This window comes from Saimiri boliviensis, chromosome 2, assembly GCF_048565385.1.
Source record: "Saimiri boliviensis isolate mSaiBol1 chromosome 2, mSaiBol1.pri, whole genome shotgun sequence".
Lineage (NCBI taxonomy): Eukaryota > Metazoa > Chordata > Mammalia > Primates > Cebidae > Saimiri > Saimiri boliviensis.
The window spans coordinates 49,148,065-49,169,231 of record NC_133450.1 but is presented as its reverse complement, the minus strand read 5'-3'; the positions used below and the strand labels follow the sequence as shown (position 1 = coordinate 49,169,231).

At 37.2% G+C, this 21,167-nt stretch overlaps 1 long non-coding RNA gene across 1 annotated transcript in view; it reads right to left on the bottom strand.

The window, feature by feature from the left end:
• LOC141583563 (uncharacterized) overlaps positions 1-21,167 on the bottom strand; it is a 455,143-nt gene that overhangs the window by 2,296 nt on the left and 431,680 nt on the right. Inside the window, exon 9 of the long non-coding RNA XR_012516217.1 lies at positions 1,467-1,524. This is a non-coding gene — a long non-coding RNA (uncharacterized LOC141583563). The remainder of the gene's footprint in view (positions 1-1,466; positions 1,525-21,167) is intronic.

Below are 21,167 nucleotides of genomic sequence, written 5' to 3'. Positions count from 1 at the left end.
CATTTCATGGCCCTTCCTATGAAATCCCCCCTTCTATTCTCCTCAGGAATTAACTTGTGACTCTGGAGAATAAGGTTTAAAACCAGAGTTGTTACTAGTGATGAAACTCATACCGTTTTTGAATTGATTTAAACGTTTGTTTTGAAGGGATTAGTTTGAAGCCATTACTCTATGACTGTTTTAAAAAACCTAGTGGAGTCATCTGTATATACTTGGCATTTAGTTTCCATTAATAATGCTGTTAAATGGAGTTCGTTTTCTAATGAGTGAAACAATGAAATTAAATCTCTTTTCCCCACAGGCACTCCTCCAGCAGAATCATAGTTTCTATCAGTCAAGGGATGTATAATCAGAGAACTCTGCATGCAAAAGGCAGAGCTCTTTTTTTTTTGTGGTAGACTAAGAAGTGGGAAACAGAACTTACTTTATCAGGCACACTCATTTTTTTCCACCTTCACTGGTCAGAGGTCCCATGAAAATCAGACAAATCAACTGCATTCTTAACTGTTTTTTTAACTCACCAATTTTTAATTTTGGTATCACTTCTATTGACGTATAATTGTTATTGAGGGCTAATCGCATTAGTTTTAGAATAATGTGTCTATCACTATGACATAAACAAATGAACATGCTTAATTAAACTTCTAAATAGAGTGCAATTTCCCAGCCTTCACTGGTTCCATCTCTGGATTTGCAAGATTTCATTGGAGGAGTTGATGGGGAGGGAATGGAGTCCTTCTTTATGATTTTTATAGATGTTGAATGGCTCCAAAGTAAAGGTGACATACCAGTTGCCTGTAGGCAGGATTGAGTCTGCAGATATATTTTACTTGGTTCTCATAACTCTGTCAAGAAATTTGATGGAAAGCTTTGGTTCTATTGGTAGGAGTTTAGGACATTAATTCTTTATTGAAACATTCTGATAATCTTTCTCTAACAATAGTGGCTAGATTGTCAATATGGATTTTTACAAAAGGCAGGGGTATAAAATAGTATTCATATTTTGAACTAGTTACAATATGACCCTAAGTTCTCTATCACCATCTATAAAGTTATCACTGTTCTTTCTACCTTGTTAGTCTCTTGCTCCTTAAATCTCAGTTATCCTCTGTCATGCCAGCTACTTTCCTTCCTTTACTAAGAAGAATGATGGTATTTTTTTGGTAAGTTTATTCAACTTTCCTCTTCTCTACTATATCATTTCTCTGTTTCTTTAAGATTTGTTTTTTCCTTCTTTTATCTGACTTCTTTTATTTGACATTCAGGCTCATAATTTTTCTATTGGCTTGGTTTTTTAAGTTTATCCATCTCATTAATTCATTTAAAAGAGAAAATGGACACCTATCTGTATGTATAAATTTCATCAATTGCCAAGCTCTATATATTTGTGACTGTATTAGTCTGTTCTCATGCTGTTGATAGACATACCTGAGACTGTATAGAAAAAGAAGTTTAATTAGACTTACAGTTCCACATGGGTGGGAGGCCTCAGAATCATGGCAGGAGGCAGAAGGCAGTTCTTACCTGATGGCAGAAAGAGAAAATGAGGAAGATGCAAAAGCAGAAAGCCCTGGTAAAACCATCAGATTTTGTGACACTTCTTCACTACCACAAGAACAATATGGTGAAACCACCACCATGATTCAAATATCTCCCACTGGGTTCCTCCCACAACATAGAATTATGGGAGTACAATTCAAGATGAGATTAGGGTGGGGACACAAGCCAAACTATATCATTCTGCCCCTGGTGCCTCAAAATCTCATGTCTTCACATTTCAAAACCAATCATCCCTTACCAACAGTCCCCCAGAGTCTTAACTCATTTCAGCCTTAACCCAGAAGACCACAATCCAAAGTCTCATCTGAGACAAGGCAAGTCCCTTTTTCCTATGAGCCTAAAATCAAAAGCAAGCTAGTTACTTCCTAGATACAATGGGGGTACAGGTATTGGGTAAATACAGCCATTCCAAATAAGAGAATTTGGCCAAAACAAAAAGGTTACAGGACCCATACAAGTCTAAAATCCAATGGAGCAGTCAAATTTTAAAGCTCCAGAATGATCTCCTTTAACTCCAAGTCTCACATCTAGGTCACACTGATGCAAGAGGTAGGTTCCCATGGTCTTGGGCAGCTTCACCCCAAGCTTTGCATATTTTGGGCTTTGCAGGGTACAGTTTCCTTCCCAGCTGCTTTCACAGGCTGACACTGAGTGTCTGCATCTTTTCCAGGCACACAATACAAGCTGCCAGTGGACCTACCATTCTGGGATCTGGAGGATTGTAGCCCTGTTCTCACAGCTCCACTAGGAATTGTCCCAGTATAGACTCCAGCAGGGGGCTTTGACTCCCCGCTTTCCTTCTGCACTGCCCTGGCAGAGGTTCTCCATGAGGTCCCCACCCCTGAAGCAAACTTCTGCCTGGGCACCCAGGCATTTCCAAACATCTTCTGAAATCTAGGCAGAGGTTTCCAGACTCCAATTCTTGACTTCTGTGTACTTGCAGGCTCAACACCATGTGGAAGCTGTCAAAGCTTGGTGTTTGCACCCTCTTAAGCTGCGACCTTGAGCATTATGTTGGCCCCTTTCAGCCACCGCTGGAGAAGTTGTGAGGGCATCAAATCCTTAGGCTGCACACAGCACATCATGAGGACCCTGGGTCATGAAATCATTTTCTCCTTGGTCTCTGGGCCTGTGATAGGAGGAGCTGGTGTGAAGACCTCAGACATGTCCTAGAGTCATTTTTCCCATTATCTTGGGGATTAACAATCGTCTCCTTATGCAAATTTCTGTAGCTGGCTTGAATATCTCCTCAGAAAATGAGTTTTTCTTTTCTATCACATTTGTCAGGCTACAAATTTTCTGAACTTGTAGTTTCTCCTTTCCACATAAAACTGAATGCCTTTAACCGTACCCAAGTCACCTCTTGAATGCTTTGCTGCTTAAAATTTTCTTTCACCAGATACCCTAAATCATCTTTCTCAAGATCAAATTTTCATAAAACTCTAGAGCAGGGGCAAAATCTCACCAACCTTTTTGTTAAAACATAACAATCACCATTGCTCCAGTTCCCAACAAGTTCCTTATCCTCATGTGAGTCCACCTCCGCTTGGACCTTATCATCCATATTGATATCAGGCTTTTGGTCAAAGCCATTCAACAAATCTCTAAGAAGTTCCAAACTTTCCCACATTTTCCTGTCGTCTTCTGAGTCCTCCAAATAGTTCCATCCTCTGCCTTATACTCCATTCCAAAGTCATTTCCACATTTTTGGGTATCTTCAGCAGCAATTCCACTCTGCTGTTACCAATTTACTGTATTAGTCCATTTTCACACTGCTGAGAAAGACATACCTGAGACTGGGTAGAAAAAGAGGTTTAATTGGACTTAGAGTTCCACATGGCTGGGGAAGACTTGGAATCATGACAGAAGGTGAAAGACACTTCTTACATTATGGCAGCAAGAGAAAACAAAGATGCAAAAGTGGAAACCCCTGATAACACCGTAAGATCTCATGAGACTTACTCACTACCATGAGAACAGGATGGAGGGAACTGCCCTTATGATTCAAATGATCTCCCATTGGGTCCCTCCCACAACACATGGGAACTATGAGAGTACCACTTAAGGTGAGATTTGGGTAGGGACACAGAGCCAAAACATAACATTGACTAAGACAAAATCAAGGTCTTACTGACAATGGAAAAAATGTTTTGTAACCATTAATTATAATTTGAAATACTTATAAAGATCTTCAAAAAAAGAACTTCAATGAACTATGAGAATACAGAGGAGAATAAAGGGATTAATTTTGCCTATAATGTGAAATGTAAGGAGCTTGATCTGGAGGATAAGAGACTCAATGGGAACATCTAAGAGAGCATCTAAGAGATAAACCTCAAAGTGTGTTTCCCGATGAAATTTTACTTTAGGACTCTGCTCTTGCATGGGTCTCTTCATATGTGTTCCTATGGTCATGTTTTTGTACTAATTACAAAAGTGGGTATGTTAACCATTGCTATAAATTTCTCTTTCTACTCCAACATACCCTGCATGGCTCAGGTGGCTTGGAGCGGCCACAGGCTTTTGTGGTACATGATTAGGAGAATGTTGGAGATCATTTGGGTTAATGGCATAAATTTCTGTGGTTTGCCATCATATCCATATGTGGATAAGTTATAGCAGGCCATTCCAAGGTAGTTATAAGTTTCAAAAATATTCTTCCCACATACTGTGTAAACTTGCCTATGGTTAGGACACAAAGGTATGATCCTAGAGGTCCCATCTAGCTATGATATGGACCTGACACAATAAGAATGTGGTATGTGTATTGGGTAGTGAGGGTGAAACAGGATTTAAAATGTGCAGAACCAAAAATTAATCTGTGGAGAGCTCCAGTCACTTGATGTGCAAAATTATAAACAAAGGAATATTTGATCTCATTGATAGTCAAAATGAAAGTTCTCTTGCAAGAAATATACTTAATAATTTAAGAATTTATAAATACAAATTATACTATAGATTTTCCCAAATCTTAAAACATTCTTGAAAACTGGCATGATCTTACCAGTAATGAAACAAGAAGCTTAAATAATGTTTTCTTTTTCTTTTTTTTTTTTTTTTTTTTTGAGACGGAGTTTCGCTCTTGTTACCCAGGCTGGAGTGCAATGGCACGATCTCGGCTCACCGCAACCTCCGCCTCCTGGGTTAAGGCAATTCTGCTGCCTCAGCCTCCTGAGTAGCTGGGATTACAGGCACGTGCCACCATGCCCAGCTGATTTTTTTTTTTGGATTTTTAGTAGAGACGGGGTTTCACCATGTTGACCAGGATGGTCTCGATCTCTAGACCTCGTGATCCACCCGCCTCGGCCTCCCAAAGTGCTGGGATTACAGGCTTGAGCCACCGCGCCCGGCAAATAATGTTTTCTAAAATATCAATGAAAAATTTTTCATCCACGTTAAAAGAAAGGTCAAAATATTTTTGTATTCTTTCTACTGAAAAGAAAATTACAAAATTATAAAACAAATATGAGCAAAAAATGTTGGAAAAATACAAAGCTGTGTCAGAGGTTAACTTATAAAAACATGCTTTTTTATTTGGAAAACTTTGTAATATTTATTAGCTTTTAAAATGTATAATATCACTGATTTTCTCATTCTAAGGTCATGTTATTTTTTATACTTAAATTTACATTTATAAATGTATAGCATCTTTCCCAAAGAGGGCTCCCAAAATAATATAAACTTCAGGTAGTACAAATAAAAGTAAATAAATTTAAATTTTCCAGGCAAATTTGAAATTTTCCAAGTAGAGAAAACAATCTGTATAAAGATTGATATCATATATTATTCAGGATCCCACTCACATCAGGTAAACTCAAGTAGGAATAAATCAAGGAGAATTCAATAAAGTGTGGGCAGAGTACAGTGGGTGTAAGGGATGGTGCATCATATCTATTACCTATCTGTTACCAGGCCTGGTCCTAAAGGAGTGAGGGGAGATAGCAGTTAACTAGAACCCGGAAAAAGTGAAACTTTAGGAAAGACTTTCCCTAGAGAGGAGCTACATACTTTGAGAAATGCAAGAGACCAGAATAACTAAATAGAAGGACAGTTGGGGGGATACCTATATAGACTCTCAGTTCATTTTCTCTGACCACTCTTATGCCTTAGTCTCATACAGCCCTAACCCTAGTATCGCAAACGCAAGCCTGTGGAAGTGGCCCAATTATGTTAGAAGATACAAGGTGGAGTGCAAGAAAGAGATGAACATATGTTAGTCTGAACAGGCAGACAAAAAATATCTGGCTGTATGTATCACAAATGTATGTATATATGTACATATGTGTATATGTATTACACAAATATGCATACCTGTATATAATAAGTGGTATGTATAGTTACACTTAAAAATCAAATCCCACCCACCTTGCTTATTGGTTTATAACCTGTTTAATTTGCTTAATAACAGATACATTATAAACTCTTTTCTTTGCCAGGAATCTTTTAATACAATGGATTTTCATAGGTTCTAATTTGGTTCTATTTGGTTCTATCGGTAATAGTTTAGGACATTAAATTCTTGAAGCACTCATCTTTTGAGCTAGTTGTGACATAATCCTAAGTCCTCCACCGCCATTATTGTTTCTCCCTTTTTTAGTTTATATGAGTTACACGGTTCTACATTCTTTGACACATGTATCAACATTCATTTAAGTTACTTCAAAATTTTCCCTATTAAATAAAGACCTATAACATCCTTGTAAATCAATTTTAATTCTCAACAATATTTCCTTACATTTAAAGAAGTATTTTCATGGTCAAAGTAGTACCCATTTCAAGTCCTCATCACCAGAATGTTCCCCAGGAAGACTATGACTGTGTACATTGCCATCTGCATATTCATGCTTATTTTCTTCACATCCTCACCGACTTACACTATAAACTCTCTTGAGAGAGGTATATATCTACCTTCCTACCATTTCTCACCCCTGAATGTTTGTAATTAGAAATGCTTCTCTTGGCAGTGAACAGTGACTTCTCAATCTTGAATTCTAATGGCTATTTATCACTCTTCTCATTGACCTTACAGTATTTGATATTACTGACCTTGAGCTCCTATTTGAAAAATCTCTCTTTGCTTTGGTCCTTTCATACAATTCAATGCTGATTTGAATTCTCTTTTCCATTCTTTGTCCGTCTTCCTGTTGGTGCACCCTTCTCCCGCTTTGTTAAATATGGGCATCTCTTCAGACTCAGAGTTCTGCTGCTGTTCATGCATTATGGTGGAGTCCAGCAAGCCTCACATGCCTCTCACCCTTGTCTCTTCTTTTCCTCATTCAGTGTTTCCACTGTCATTTGAGAGCTTGTTATTTTCACCTGGACCATCAATAGCATCCTAACTGGTCCCTTGCCACTAGTTCTAGCTCTACCTTCCTAAAATATATTTTTGCCTATGATGCTCTCTTGGACTGCAGCATCCACTGTCCTCCATTCCCATCATCTATCAGATGAAATACGAGCTGGTGTTCGGCAGCCCTCTTCCTCTACTCCTAAATATACAGCCCATATTCCAGTCTAGCTACACAGCTTTGCCTTGCTTTTCCTTCCACCTATGTATTTTTTCCTTATCTCTTCTCTTCAAATGCTATCCTTTCATTAAGAACTGACTCAAAGGTACCCCCATAGGAATCTTTCTCTAGTTACATCCACTAAAAATGACGTCTATCTGCTGGGGTCTATAATCTAGAACTCTATCAATTTGATGTTATAACTTCTGTTAGAGGCTTTAATCATTACTAGATTATAAAATTATTGAAAGCAGAATCTGGTGTTGCTCCTCTTCCACCAAGCACACAGTATAAAGTTTTTTGTTCTCTTTTTTTTTTTTTCTGCTGATAGGTGATTGATAAATATTAATTAAGTGAACAAGCCAGCCCTGGAGAAATTCTGCTGAACTTCGGGTTTAAGAACAGTTAAGGAAAGCTCAGAAATAGTTCATGGGTCATAGCCTATCTCCAGTTTCAGGTCTTACAAAATATTCTACTTAAAGATGCTATGACAATTTAAATTTCATGTATTCAGTTAAGCAATAATTATGTCCAATATGGCCTTACTGGCTGCCCCAGAATTTTGGAAACTGCAAAAGAATTTGTTTCATTTTACAAGGTCTAACAATTTACTCGCATTTCTACTACTGAACAATACAATGCTTGTCTTTGATGGCACGTGGCAACATTAGCCACCCACAAACCTAGGATAGCCAGTTAATGTCTCAGTCTTCATTGCCACGTTTTGGTCTTGCCCAAAGGGGACAAATTTCATTTTTCCTCTTCACACAATCATATTTCATAGGGCCTAGTTAAAAAACAAAGTGAAGCATTTAGAAGTCATAAGACCAGCAACAGGAAAGTGAGGAAAACCTGCCTGTCATGTAAAAACATAAAGCCATTTTGCCAAGTTAACAAAGAATGCAGAGGTGCAATGGGGAAGGCAAATATATGATTTCTTTTCTGCTTAACTCTGTGCAAGCTATTCCCCTAGCTCTGTGCATGTCTTTCCTTTCTTATATGACTTTAGGCTAGTCATTTCATGTACTTATACCTGGCCTGTGAAGAGTACCACCTCCCAACCTCCTACTTCTTACCTCCCAGACTACAGGCATGCAGGTTGCTAATGCTCTGAGATCTCCCCAGCCTGGCCCAGACTCCCACACAATGAGATATCCTCTGTGCCATTTGTACAGCACCTTTCTCAAGCATTGAGACATCACACAACCCAGCAGTGAACAATGAGGCAGCAGGAGGCAGCATCAACGGGCGACATCTAACACACGTTCAGGAAAAACAAAATTAAGCAGCAAAGCTCTTTAGAGCAACAGAGGCTTTTAAAGAGAGTTCTCTCAGGTAATGTAAGCAGCTGCTTTCTCACCAGTCTCACAAGGGCATGTCATGGGGCCAAAGGAGCAATCTTCCTAGCCCCAGGAGAAAATGCTGAGCTGCAATGATGACCAAATCCATTTATTTTCATGTCTCAATGAAAATACTGGATAGTTTGTAAATCACACATGGTCTGATCACATTCCTTTTAAGAATACACAGCAGATTTTGTACTCTGGGCACAGCCTATGTATTCACATAGGGGAAGCATTTGATCAGTCTCACTGCACAGAGATTCTTAGATTAATGTGGCTGCTCGTTTTCTTACTAAATTAGGAGAAGCAGAGCAAGTGTGACCAGAGATGGGTGTTCAGAAGGTACAGGGATTATCACGTGGAAAATCTGGCCTGTGTACTATAAGGTCTAAGCAGGTGAGAAATAACATTCATGTCTGGTCAGTTTTAATTTCTGAACATAGCTTACAATCTCCAGTTCAACCACATGTTGACCTCCAATTAAACCATACCATGTAAGGCCCTGATGGCACAAGTACAGAGAAATCACATTCTCCACAGTGCTGTCAGGAGCAGAACAGAATGGAAATTTTGCATTTGGTTTTGTTTGTCAGCCTGCATTTTAATGTATTTTCTAATATGACCACCTGATCCAGAACCAACCCCACATTGTTCTCCCTGATAAGTCTGGGTAATAAATTCCTCCAAGGCATCTTTGCAAAGGGACTTATCTCTTTAAGTTTGCTGAGTTTCTGAGTGGGTGGAATAGGTTATGCTTTGCATTTCAAGAAGAATGAAATGCCACCAACAACTCAGAATTTAAATACTGGCATTGCCAGAACTCAGAGTGTGCTCTTTAAAGAAAATGTAAGATTTCACCCACACCTGAGATACATGTTTTTATGACTGTTAGTTGGATCTTCAAGTCATTATTTTAAAATGGCCATCAACACAATGCATATTTACTTAGAAGCTTTGTTACGTTTTAGTTGGTAAATGACCAGGGTTAGGTGGTGGTAGCTTTGTACATGAGAACAAAAAGGACTTCTTAAAATTTTCCAGTTTCTTATCTCCTGTGACAGTATTATAACTATGAGTCTAAGGATTAACTTAATCTTTCTTTAGACACTGTAGAAGACGGGTTAGTTCAAATCCAGACTCTGTCTCTCAGGCAGACGACTTCATCCTTTCATGTCTCAATTTTCACATGTTCGAAATGGTGTGACACCAACCTCCTAGGATGGGTGTGAGAAGTAAATAAGTCATCTTAAGTGCTTAGCACTGTGCTTTAGAGAAAAAGTGCACATAAATGTCCATTTTTATTATGATTAAGGTTTATAAGGTTCAGATTAATATGAGAACTATCAGCAAATGCCAGCTTCTGTTATTGATAACCTTACCTCTAAAGTAGCACATTATCTTTTCATATCATCACTAAAGAAGATTTTATTGGAGCTCTTCAGCCCCCTCTTTAGTTTATTTAAAGACTTATCTTCTTTATTGTCTCTTTCCATGCTCAGCTCCTTTTAACCAGAGGTTACTGCCTCCTCTGTAGGATCTGTGACCTTGCTACTCTTTTAGCCCCTAACACTTGTAATTTTGTTACTATTTTTTTTTAATGTCCTTCTTTTCCAACTAGATTGAAGGCTCTTTGAGAACAGGCAGCAGATCTACACACACGACTCCTCACCAAATGAATTTTTCCTTAGGATATAAAGGAATAGGAACCAGCTCTTAGAAAAATAAGTCTGTTGCTGCAAGCGCTTTCCTAAGCCAAAAGAGAAATTGAAAACCTTGCATATCTTCCACACATTCAGACCTGCTTCAGTATTTGTCAAGGCCTCAGCCATCCTCAAGAGATTGTCAAGACAAAAGACTACAGAGGTGAGAGGAATAGAAGATTAGAAAGACATATTTCAGCAATTCACAACTGCACTTTAAGCCTCTTCACAAAAGTCTCTCCCTGCACATGGGAGAATAGGCTCAAAATATTAATTTAGGAATTCCAGGAAAAGACACTATAGCTGACACACAAAGTTCTATCATCCATCTATCCAACTGTTCATCTATCTATTTATCTAATCTAACCACCTACCCACCCACTTACCTATCAAGTAGTCAATGCCTCCTTGTGACGTTCATGCAAGAATACAGCAAATTTGAAGTCATATTCTTTTTTTGCACGATTATGATCATAATGAGAAAGCCAGTTGGCCATAAATATAGCTAGGGATCCTATTAATGCAGCCTAAGTTGTTGCTCTCAGCAGTTGACACATAGCCTTCTGCACCTACGAACGACTCTGCTAATCTCACTTTCATTATTGTGCTGCTTGCAGTCACTGGGAAACAACCGCAGCTTTGTGGGTAAGGACTGAATGCTAGGGATGAGGACTGCACTTCCAGTATGTTTGCCACTGTTTTTTTTTTTAATGATTTTTCAAATGAATATAGTCTCTGTCCTTCTGTTCTTTAGAATGTATATGTTGGGCTTCAATGATTTCAAAGCTAATGGTAAAATATGCACTATTCAGCACCGCTCTGTCAAGATTTGAATCATTATTTGTCCTCTTTGTCTGGACAGACTGTAGGGTTAAATGGCTGGGGTTTTCGAAACAAAAGATTTATACTCCATTTTCTTTGTACTATCCATCCACGCCTCCTGTAATAGGAGCCAGTTGAAAGCTCTGTGTCTGGGTTGTCATTTCTCTTGCACAGTATATATTAGAGTCCAAACGACCTCTACACCATCAAGGTTCTACAAACCTTAAATTTAAGCTACCTTCTCCACCAAAGTACCTAAAACAATAACTTTTTTATGTTGCAACAAACATTACATTTAATGAGTACAGTGCACATGTAATGATACAGTGAATCAGTGTGAAGCCTCAAATAATGATTTCTGTTGGCACTATAAAAGGAATGTAATTTTTCTTGTTGAAATACCATTTTTCAGTTACTGCATGAGTGATGTGGTAATTATCCCCTACACCTGGGATTTAAATCCAATCCTACAAGCCCATTTTCTGTTTGCAAGCTGTCAGGCTGATGCATAGGCTTTGTTCTTATCTGGCAGTAGGCAAGGAATCAGTAATTCAGAAACAACAAAGCCACTGATGGGTCATCATGTAATCTGCACTGAAAATTGCAATCTGTAATGAGATTGGAAACACAGATGAGGTGACTAAAATTGATTACCTACTATATCTGAAAATTTCAATTTTATTGCACAAATATGATCAAACTAGTCCATAAGTTTGGGGATTAGTTGAGAAAGAATAAAGATTACTTTTAAATTAGGTGAATGCAGATAAGTTATTTAAATGTAAATTATTTGCTTTATAGCAATATGGTTGGTCTTCAGGGTGATTCATATGGCTACATATTTTAAGCTCCCCGATGGCATCATTTCTGCCTGGGAGTTCCAATTAGAGATGACATATACACTTTCAGCTCTTAAAAGTAGTACAGCAAAGCAGACCATGAATGAAACTCACACCAATCCCCAAGCCATAAAAATTCACCTTTCATATGCTTATTATGGAAAAAATAAGATCTAGAAGTCCTGGGAGCTTTAAAAAACAAGTAGCAGACTGGGCTCAGAGTATTTGAAAACATCTTCCACTCCCCCTAGCCCCTAATGCACACAAACTGTTTTCCAAAAGGTCAGACTTTGTGGATTTAGCTCAGGAGCCAAGATGACAGGTTCAATCCCTTGCTTCCAACAGGAGCCATGGACTTTATATAATCTTAGAACCACAGGAGATATTGGTGATATTCTGGGCCAACTTTCTAGCTAATATAAAGATCTCTTCATTTCTTGTCAGTAATATGATAATAATTTCTATCTCTGGAAATCTGGCAGATCTCAATGTTCTTGAAACAAATGGTATAACTAATAAAGAATCTTTATTATGACACATTTTCTGAAATGAATTACAATATGCTCACATAATGCCATCAAAATATTTCACCTCTTTGTCTAGCTCCTAGAAAGAACCCACTGGGGGCAGAGGCAGAAAAAGACTTAAAGGATTAATTTCTAGTTGAGAGAACATCTTCTAGGAAAACTACATGCCATCAAAGCTCAACTTTGTCTTTTTTGGGTGTCAAGTCAAAAAAGTGTTTCCTGTAGGCTGTAGCTGATGTTGCAGCTGCAAAAGTTTCTTCCACTTTTGAAAGTCATTAGCAATAGATTATGAAACAAGGGTTCCCCTCTGATTATTGCATTCATGAAATTAAAGTTTACATAAGACAGCTGAGGAGCTGGAAGCTCACATTAGTGAAGTGTTGGTCACATGCACTAGATTACCTTTCAGCATGAACTTCACATTCTGAATCTTTTCAGAGCCTCACTAGTCTCCTGTCTAGTGTACACTATTCTTAGCCCTATTTCCATAACCCTCTTTGGAAGGAAAATTACTAGGAAAAATGTGGTTTTACTATTGTTTTGGTTTGGTTTTTGTTTTGGTCTTATATCCCAACTTTTCTGTTCAGTTCCTCTGAAACCCAGAGAGAGCCCAGAGGCAGCTGATACAATAAAAATACATTGACATTGATCTACAAATCCCAAAATAATGACTGAAGCTCTAGTGACTCAAATTAACATTTACTGGACTTTGTTTTGTTATTTTTTTTAACCACCCTGTACACTCTTCTTCTAAAAGAGAAAGAAAAGAATGGAAGGAGTTGCTTATTTATAGACTATGGAAAGGTTTACATTTCAAGTACCATCTTCACAGAACTGCTTTTTCTATTCTTGCTCTTCTTTCAAAATTTAAACTCCTTCTGCAATGAACTCACTTCCTTTTTTATATTCATTCTTCTCTTCTGAAAATCTTGATAGTGTTTTACATGTAGAAGAGTAATATGCTCATTTCAAGCATCCGTATCTCACATTTGAAGCACATAAGCAAAAAAGATGCCAGCTGTCCCGGCACCCATGCAAATTTGGCTCCTAGCCCCTCTTTTCCATTGAAACTGCTCTTAATGAACCCTAGGTGAAGCCACTGCAGTCAGTCTCTAACCTGGAGGGTTGTGGGGTCTCTGTTTCCCATCATGCATCTCTAAAATGCATTCTCCACAAAACTGTCAGTTATCCTTTTAAAACACAAACTTTACACCATTCTTCTGTTTAAATCCCTCCAGTAGCTTCTTATCACACTGAAAATAAACCCAAACATCTTATACTGGCCTACAGTTTTATGGACTCTGCCAACCTCATTTTATATAATGTCAGCCTTGCTCACTGTGCGATTGCCAGACTTGGCATCTTTGAACTTTGTCAGTTTGTTCTTGGAATAGGACCTTTGCTGTAGCTTATCTGCTCTTTGTTCCTGGTTCCTTCTGGTCAGTCAGATCACAGCTAAATTATCCCTTCCTCAGAGAGGCCTTCCTTGTCCCCGCCTCCCCTCCAATCCAATCCAAAATATCCACTAGTCACTTTATATTCAAACACTCTTCAAATTCCTAATCGCATCTAACATTTCCAGTATTTGTATTTTCTTCTCTGACTCAGTGTGAGTTGTATGAGAGCTGGGATCTAGTTTTCTTACCTCGAAGACCCAAGCCTTGGAATTTCATAACACATGGTACACACTTAATAAGGATGGTAGAATAGATGCCAGTCTTTATTTCCTGCTCATTTTATGTAATTCTTTTTCCTGACAATTTTTTCAATAAATGTTTCCCATATGCAGAACTGATGCCGTTGACATCTCCCTTCTTGAAATTCTCGTGGCCTTTGAATTCTATGTTACACTTACTGGGTTTCCTTTCTACTTTTTCATTTCCTTCTGTAGTCCTGTAATTAAAAGGCAGAGATTCTTCAAGATACTTAAATGGCCTTTTTTTTCTTTCTCACTGTCTCCCTTGGATATTTTCAATACTTTTATGGCTCCAATGATTATGTCAAAGAAAAACTGCACTGGACAAATTAAACAGGCTTTATTTAAGACTATTAGAGATTGAACTCAACTCCACTAAGACAAAAGGCAAGAGAGTTTTAAGCCCTGGGATGAGCTACTGGAAAAGTACTGGAAGATGTGAAGAGGGAGAAGTGTCAATGTGATTAGGCCATTAGTGTTGGCTAATTGGCGTTTATTAAAGTTAGGCTCCTACTCTCCCATGGAGATTGAGAGATAAAGTCTCTGTCTTTCCTGATGATTACATTTCAAAGGAATGGCACCCAAATCCTTGAAAAAGCTCTTTTTCAGTTGTAAATCTCGTGAGAGAAGAGTCACATCTCAAAGAGGCAGAAGGAGAATTTACAATTGCATTTTCTAAAGTAAATACTCTAAAAAGTGGGAGCAGGGGTTGGAGGGAGGGTAGTGGTTAGAGTATTTAGACCAGGATAAACCTGTCCAAAATTTAGTCAAGCTGAAGGGGACATGAGATCATTTTAAATGCAATTACCAGGTTATCTTCCAAATTAGTATCTTCAGACCTAGTGTCTTTGTCTCTCGTAGATCCTGCACTTTCAGTTGCTGTTGAACAGCTTAAGTTGTTTGTAAAAACAGAATACACAGCTAATCATGTTTTAAAACAAATCTTACCCTTTTATTATTTTGGGAAATTATTCTTATACTCACTATCTCCTCTGCATTTTTATTGTCACTGCTTTATTACCTGCATGCTATTTTAACCACTTTCTCCAGCTTCATTTCTTCCTGTTCTAAGTAGACCTTTGGTAATTTTTCCAAAATACAATTTTGAGCACATCCCTGTCCTACAAGACCTTCAACAATTCTTCATTGTCTGTATGATCATAAAAGTTTCTTGCCATTCTAGAACTGAAAATAATTATTTAATGTGCAAGTTAATAAGACTTTATAATTTTGTAGAAGACCCTTCTAGTTTTAACCACTTAAGGTTCCTGCAAAACTCTTAAAGTTGATATAACTAAGAAAAAATAGTAATAGGAAAAGAATGTGGCCCAGACCTATCTGAATAGTGGAGTTACAATGACTTACTAAGTGATGTTAACAAAAGAGATTTTTGAGAGAGAAATGGAGAATCTCCAAAGTCTGTATTAAATCAGGTTTTAGTACTTAATCTTTGTTTTCCCCAGTTCATTTTGGGCTTACTTATCTTCTTATGTTTCCACAATCCTTAAATCAAAAACAACAACTACTGTTTTCTTTCAGTTTTATATTTTTGGCAACACTGGGAGCCTGTCTGGCAAAATGACTCCTAGAAACTTAAAGAAGAGAGTAGTAAAGCCAGTTACTTCTGTTCCAGTCAAGGGAAAATTCTAGGATTCCTAATGTTCCTTGTTGCATCAATTGGCCGCACAGGTAATCAAGGGAGAAAACATGTAATTCAGAAGGGAATGTATTCTTGTTCCTTTCCTGAGCTACTTTCTCAGTTTTTGTTGTTGTTGTTGTTGTTGTTGTTGTTGTTTATAACCAGGACATTTTTTTTGTATCAAATACTACTTTAGGGTAAAAAACAAGATCAATATGCCATTCCAGGTACTCAGAATACAGAAGCCAGCTTCTGTATGTGTTTACATATCTGGGCTAAACATTCAAACTAGGCCTTACTACTATCCTGGTACTGACCATAGGGAAAGGGAGTCACACAAGTTAAATTGGTTGGTGTGGAACTAACTAGTTCCATTTAAGGAAGCAAAGTTCTCTAGACTCAGAAAGACTCCCAGTTCTTTTTCTATAGAAAAGTTATCTGTTCTTAAGTAATGATATTTTATTTAGATTTTTAATATATGTAGTCAACTGTCATCTCTAAACCATTCCACATTCATTAAGCAATGATGTATTGTATATTTAAATATAATAAGCTTGTTTATAGTGTTAAGCATACTTAAATGTAATATTTAGTTTGTCAAGTTTCTACACTTTTGCTCAGTTTTATGTAAAATTTCCTTCTCACATTTTTCTACCTATTCAAAAATCTATTTTTTATTAAACTACCTCAATTACTGGCAAGAGATAAATTATATTGGAGAATAAGTCTGGTGATTATAACATGCATTTCTAGAATTTTAGTATTTCAAATAGAATGTGCATTTTTAAATATTAAAAAATATATAGTAATACATCACCAAAAATATCAGGATATTTTTTTCTTTAGAATTGTATTAGGTTGGGTAATGCTAGTTACTTCAACAGTTAAAGCCTGAGTCTTCATGACCTAACCAAATAGAAGCTTACTTTTTAATCAAGTAAAACTCATTTGACAGTAGGGGAATCTTTTCAGGTCTATCTGGGCATTGATATTCAGCCTGCTGATTAGAAGAGAAGGGAGAAAGCACACTCACTTCTTAAAATTTCTCACCTGGAATTGGCACAAAGCAGTGAGAACTAGTCACATGGTCCCATCTAGTTTAAGGGAATCTAGGTGCTGCTTCCAAGCAACAATTCTACCCCATGAAATAGGATCACAAATCTTTGGTACTCAGCTTTCTATTTCTGCCACAAAAACTCTTATTTCTGTGTTTAAATAAAATGTGAAAACTCACTTATTTACATCTTAAAGTCAAAATCAATTACTCATTAGAAATATGGTAAAACACAGTCCTTTGTATAGATTAAAAGCTTAGATAGATATGTTCCTGTACATTTGTATTACAAGAAACTTCTACTGGAAGAATAATTCTTTCTTGAATTTGAAGGCTTTCAAAATAAATATGGAAATTAATACAGGCAATTCTGCAATAGAATTTCCATCTACTTAAACTAAATCTAAAGAAAATGAAAAAAACTGGATTTTTTTAAATAAAATGTATATTTCACTGTTTAAAATGTTTTTCAAAAAATATCTCATGCAAGTTATAAAATGAAAGAAGGGATTCTTTAAAATTGGATCCAAGAGAAAATACTTAGAGCTAGAGCAGGGGTTGGAGATCTATGACCAGCAGGACAATTCTGGCCCCTTGGCCATACTGTAAGTAAGGTTGTATTAGAAAAAAGCCACACCCAGTTGCTTACACACTTCCTATGGCTGCCTTTGCCTTTTGCATTGCAATTACCATTACACTTATAATAGCACAATTAAGTAGTGTGCCCTGCAAAGCTGAAAACATACTATCTAGCCTTTTACAGAAAAAATTTGCCAAAGCCTCAACTACAGTAATAACTGTCTTCTCATCATTCTATCAACTCCTATAAAAGTTGATTTCTTGCTAGTGTAAAGTAAGAAGGAGGTTTAGCCACAGCCAGAATAATCTGCACAAAATACTCTCATAACTGAATAATGACATTTTAACCCACTTGTATTTTAATCTCATACTTCAAAAATGATAAAAAATATTGTTTTATTTTCTACTTGACTGCTTAGATTTCCTTTATTTAGTACTTAGGTTGTTATCTTAGGAATGTGTTAATTATTTTACCTCTAAATAATTTATACTAGAAAGTCAACCTATTTTAATATATAGTATAAATTAACATTTTCACTTTAAACCCTTAAATTTGTAATGCATTTATTTTATAATATTAAATATTTGGTTCAATAAAGTACTTATAAATTCTAGTCAGATTATTACTCCCAATAAGCTTTGATACTGCAGCTACTTGAAAACGTCCACTATTTCATCAGAATGGATGTTAGAGTTAAAGGAGGAATTAATCCAGTTACTTTGAAGTTTCCTATCTATACGTATACTGAGTTTCTGACAAACATGCACACCTCCTTTCAGAACCTTCTGGAAATGATTAATACATGAAAAAGTGGGCACTGAATGAAGAGTCACTGAAGTCTGAGACTAGACAGCAGAATAGAGATGTCACTGTGTACCTTTGTAAGAGGCACATATGAGGAGCGCTGATGAGTGGTGGATGTTACTCAAAGTGACTGCTGGGAGAAGTGGAAGTTTCTATTTGGATTTTAACTAAACAAACTGGAGAAGTGTTTCAATCCTCTCTCTGGGCTTTGGGTTTTCTCAACTACACAAGAAGGAGCAGACTAGTAGTTTATTATATATAATAAATCTAATAAATTTATATACTTTTTCAAGACATGCTTTCTTTAAATATATGGATAGATAGGAATAGAAAGAGTGATAGATTAGAGACAGAGCCAAAGACAGGTGTGTGTGTGGAGAGAGAGAAAGGGAGCCAATGAGAGATTAGAGATGGAAATAAGGATAGGTAGATGGATAGGTACATAGACATAGGGAGATAGGTTTGCGCATGTGTATATATATATGTGTGTATATGTGTGTACATACATATACATATGAAGGAGGGGAAAGACAAATAGACCAGACAGACAGGGGTGTGGGTGTGTGTGTGCGCGCGCGTGTAGAGAGAGAGAGAGAGGAAGAGAACGAGGCAGATCAGAAATAGAAATAAGGATAGGTAGATGGATAGATAAGTAGACATAGGGAGATGTGTGTGTGTGCATATATATATATAGAGAGAGAGAGAGGGACAGGAGAAGAGAAAGAGAGGTTGAGAGACAGAGGCCTTTGTAACAGACATCTGAGAAAGGTCACTCAGTACTAAATCAGTCAAAATTGACTGCTGGGAGGAGTGGAAAGAGAACTAGTGAAGAAAAAGCGGGACTTTTAAACCTAAAGTTGTGACTCCAATTTTATATAGACACAGAGAGTTAGATACAAATAGAGATTGAGATAGACATGCCGGAGGCCAGGGGTAAGGGCAAGAGTGAGAGAGTCATGGAACTCCCTTTTGTTTCTACACAAAGTTTAGAATGTAATGGAAACATAAATCCAACTGTTGAGTGGAGGATGGAGGCCCAGATACCCATTCTCAGGTCTGCCCAATTTTTCTGTTTTCTTTATTGCTCATTTTAGGACTTCTAATGGAAAGCATTTTAAAAACTGCTTTTAAAAATAGCATTTAAACTTTCTTCTATCTTTTACATTGTTTAAAATCCCTCTTTTGCTATTGAAACATTTCCTGCCTTTTTTTTTTTAACTCATTTTCATTTTATATCTCTACCCCAAGGCAACTGAAGTACTTCTTTGAATGTGTCTATGCTCAGCATTTTGAAGCATCATCTACTGTTATACTGATCTCTTGAGTTTTTATTTAATTTTAAATTTATTTGGTCTGTTCTTATCAATGGATTTTAAGGTTCTCTTTCTTCCCTGGCCCCAACCCAACACTTTGCAGGGTGCCTTACCGGCTGATATGTACAGAGATTGGAAGTATATTATGGCTTGATCCACCACTGTGCCCTAGATCTCTAACTTGGTGTTTAGCCTGCTTGAGTACAAAAAGTAGTTTATTTCCGAATGCTTAAGTGCTGTAAAATATAAACTCCTGGTAACCATGCAGTGTTTCACTTTCCATACTACATTTTACTTTAGTCATAGCAGTGGAGTTGGCTAATCCAATTGTTTAATGCCATGACACCTTGTGCCACTTACCTCTTGCCCAGTTCTTTTTTGGGGGGAGAGGGGTAGTTGCCAGGCTTATGAGAATCCTCAACAGTATCTACTGTAGTCAGGTAACTCAAATTCTTGTACCTGAAGACTGTGAAGCGCTCTGGTAATTATCACTTACCTCTGAAAAGTAAATGACCCAAAACAGAGAATCCTAATTTTTGAAATAAATATTTTGCATTTCGGTGGAAATGTACTCCTAGCTGATAGTTCAGCTAGGATTCCCTGTAGCTCAAAATGTTTCCTATTTGGATATTTGAAACAGATTAAATATAATAGCTATTTAAAATTTGGAAACAGAAACTGAAAAAAAAAAGTGTGTGTATGTGTATGTGTGCTTCAAATGATAAATGCTGTTCATGCCAAGGAGGATAGGTGAACTTCAATCTCGAAGTGAATCAGCTAAGTTTCATAGATACTAGAAGACAATGAAAGGTTTACTAACCAGTCCTGAGTCTTATTTGACATTACTGTCAGGCAAAAGAAAAAGAAGAGTATATTTTAGTACTTGAAATCCCTATGGTGACTAAACTGTTGATCCGTAGTCATTTTTCAAAAGTCATAAAATCACTTGAAGTATTAAAAAAAAAAGTTCAGTTTTTATAGTCTGGAAATCTCTGTAGGACTCTGGAAGCTAAAATAAACTGTTATCTTCATTTGAAGTTGTTCCCAATACCTATTCAATAGTGCCAGTGCTCTGCATTTTTATTTCAGTGGTGAAGATGGATGATCCATCCACACATAGTTATCCCTTAGTATAATGGCCTTTATTTATGAGTGTCTGTGGAGAGAGCTATAGTCATTGGCCAGAGAATGGGATAAAACTACTAGGCCCTTATGATGATAAAATGAACCTTGGCTACATTAAAAGATTAAAATCTTACAGTAAGGGACTTCTATTTCTGGCTGTGATGGATTAGTTTGTACAGACCAGCCTTTCCTCATCTAGGAATTATACAGGCTGGATAGAACAAAGAGGAATCTATTTGAATACACTGGAAGCAAAATGCAAAGTCAGCAAGGACTAGAGAGTCCAAAATCTCAGAGAAATCCTGAAAAGAGAGTAACAGAGGGGAGCCTAATGTTCAGTTCTGTTTTTTCCCTTCCAGTGGTTTACTCATTTGTACATGGTGGCTGAGCAGCTGAAAAGCTTCTAGACCTTTATTCATTGTCCTAGATCTTGAGAGACAAAACTTGGAGTTGGGCACTGTCAAAGCGGGATCATCGAGCTTTTAGCTGCGATTCATAGAGGATACTTGTTATGAGATTGAAAGTAAGAGCCACAGAGTATCTGTGAATCAGAATAAATCAGAAAATGTATCAGCTTTTATAACACTGACACCCCGCTTTCATCAGCTCAATCATACATTGAGTTAATCTGTTTTATCCCTGGCTTAAAGACTTGTCA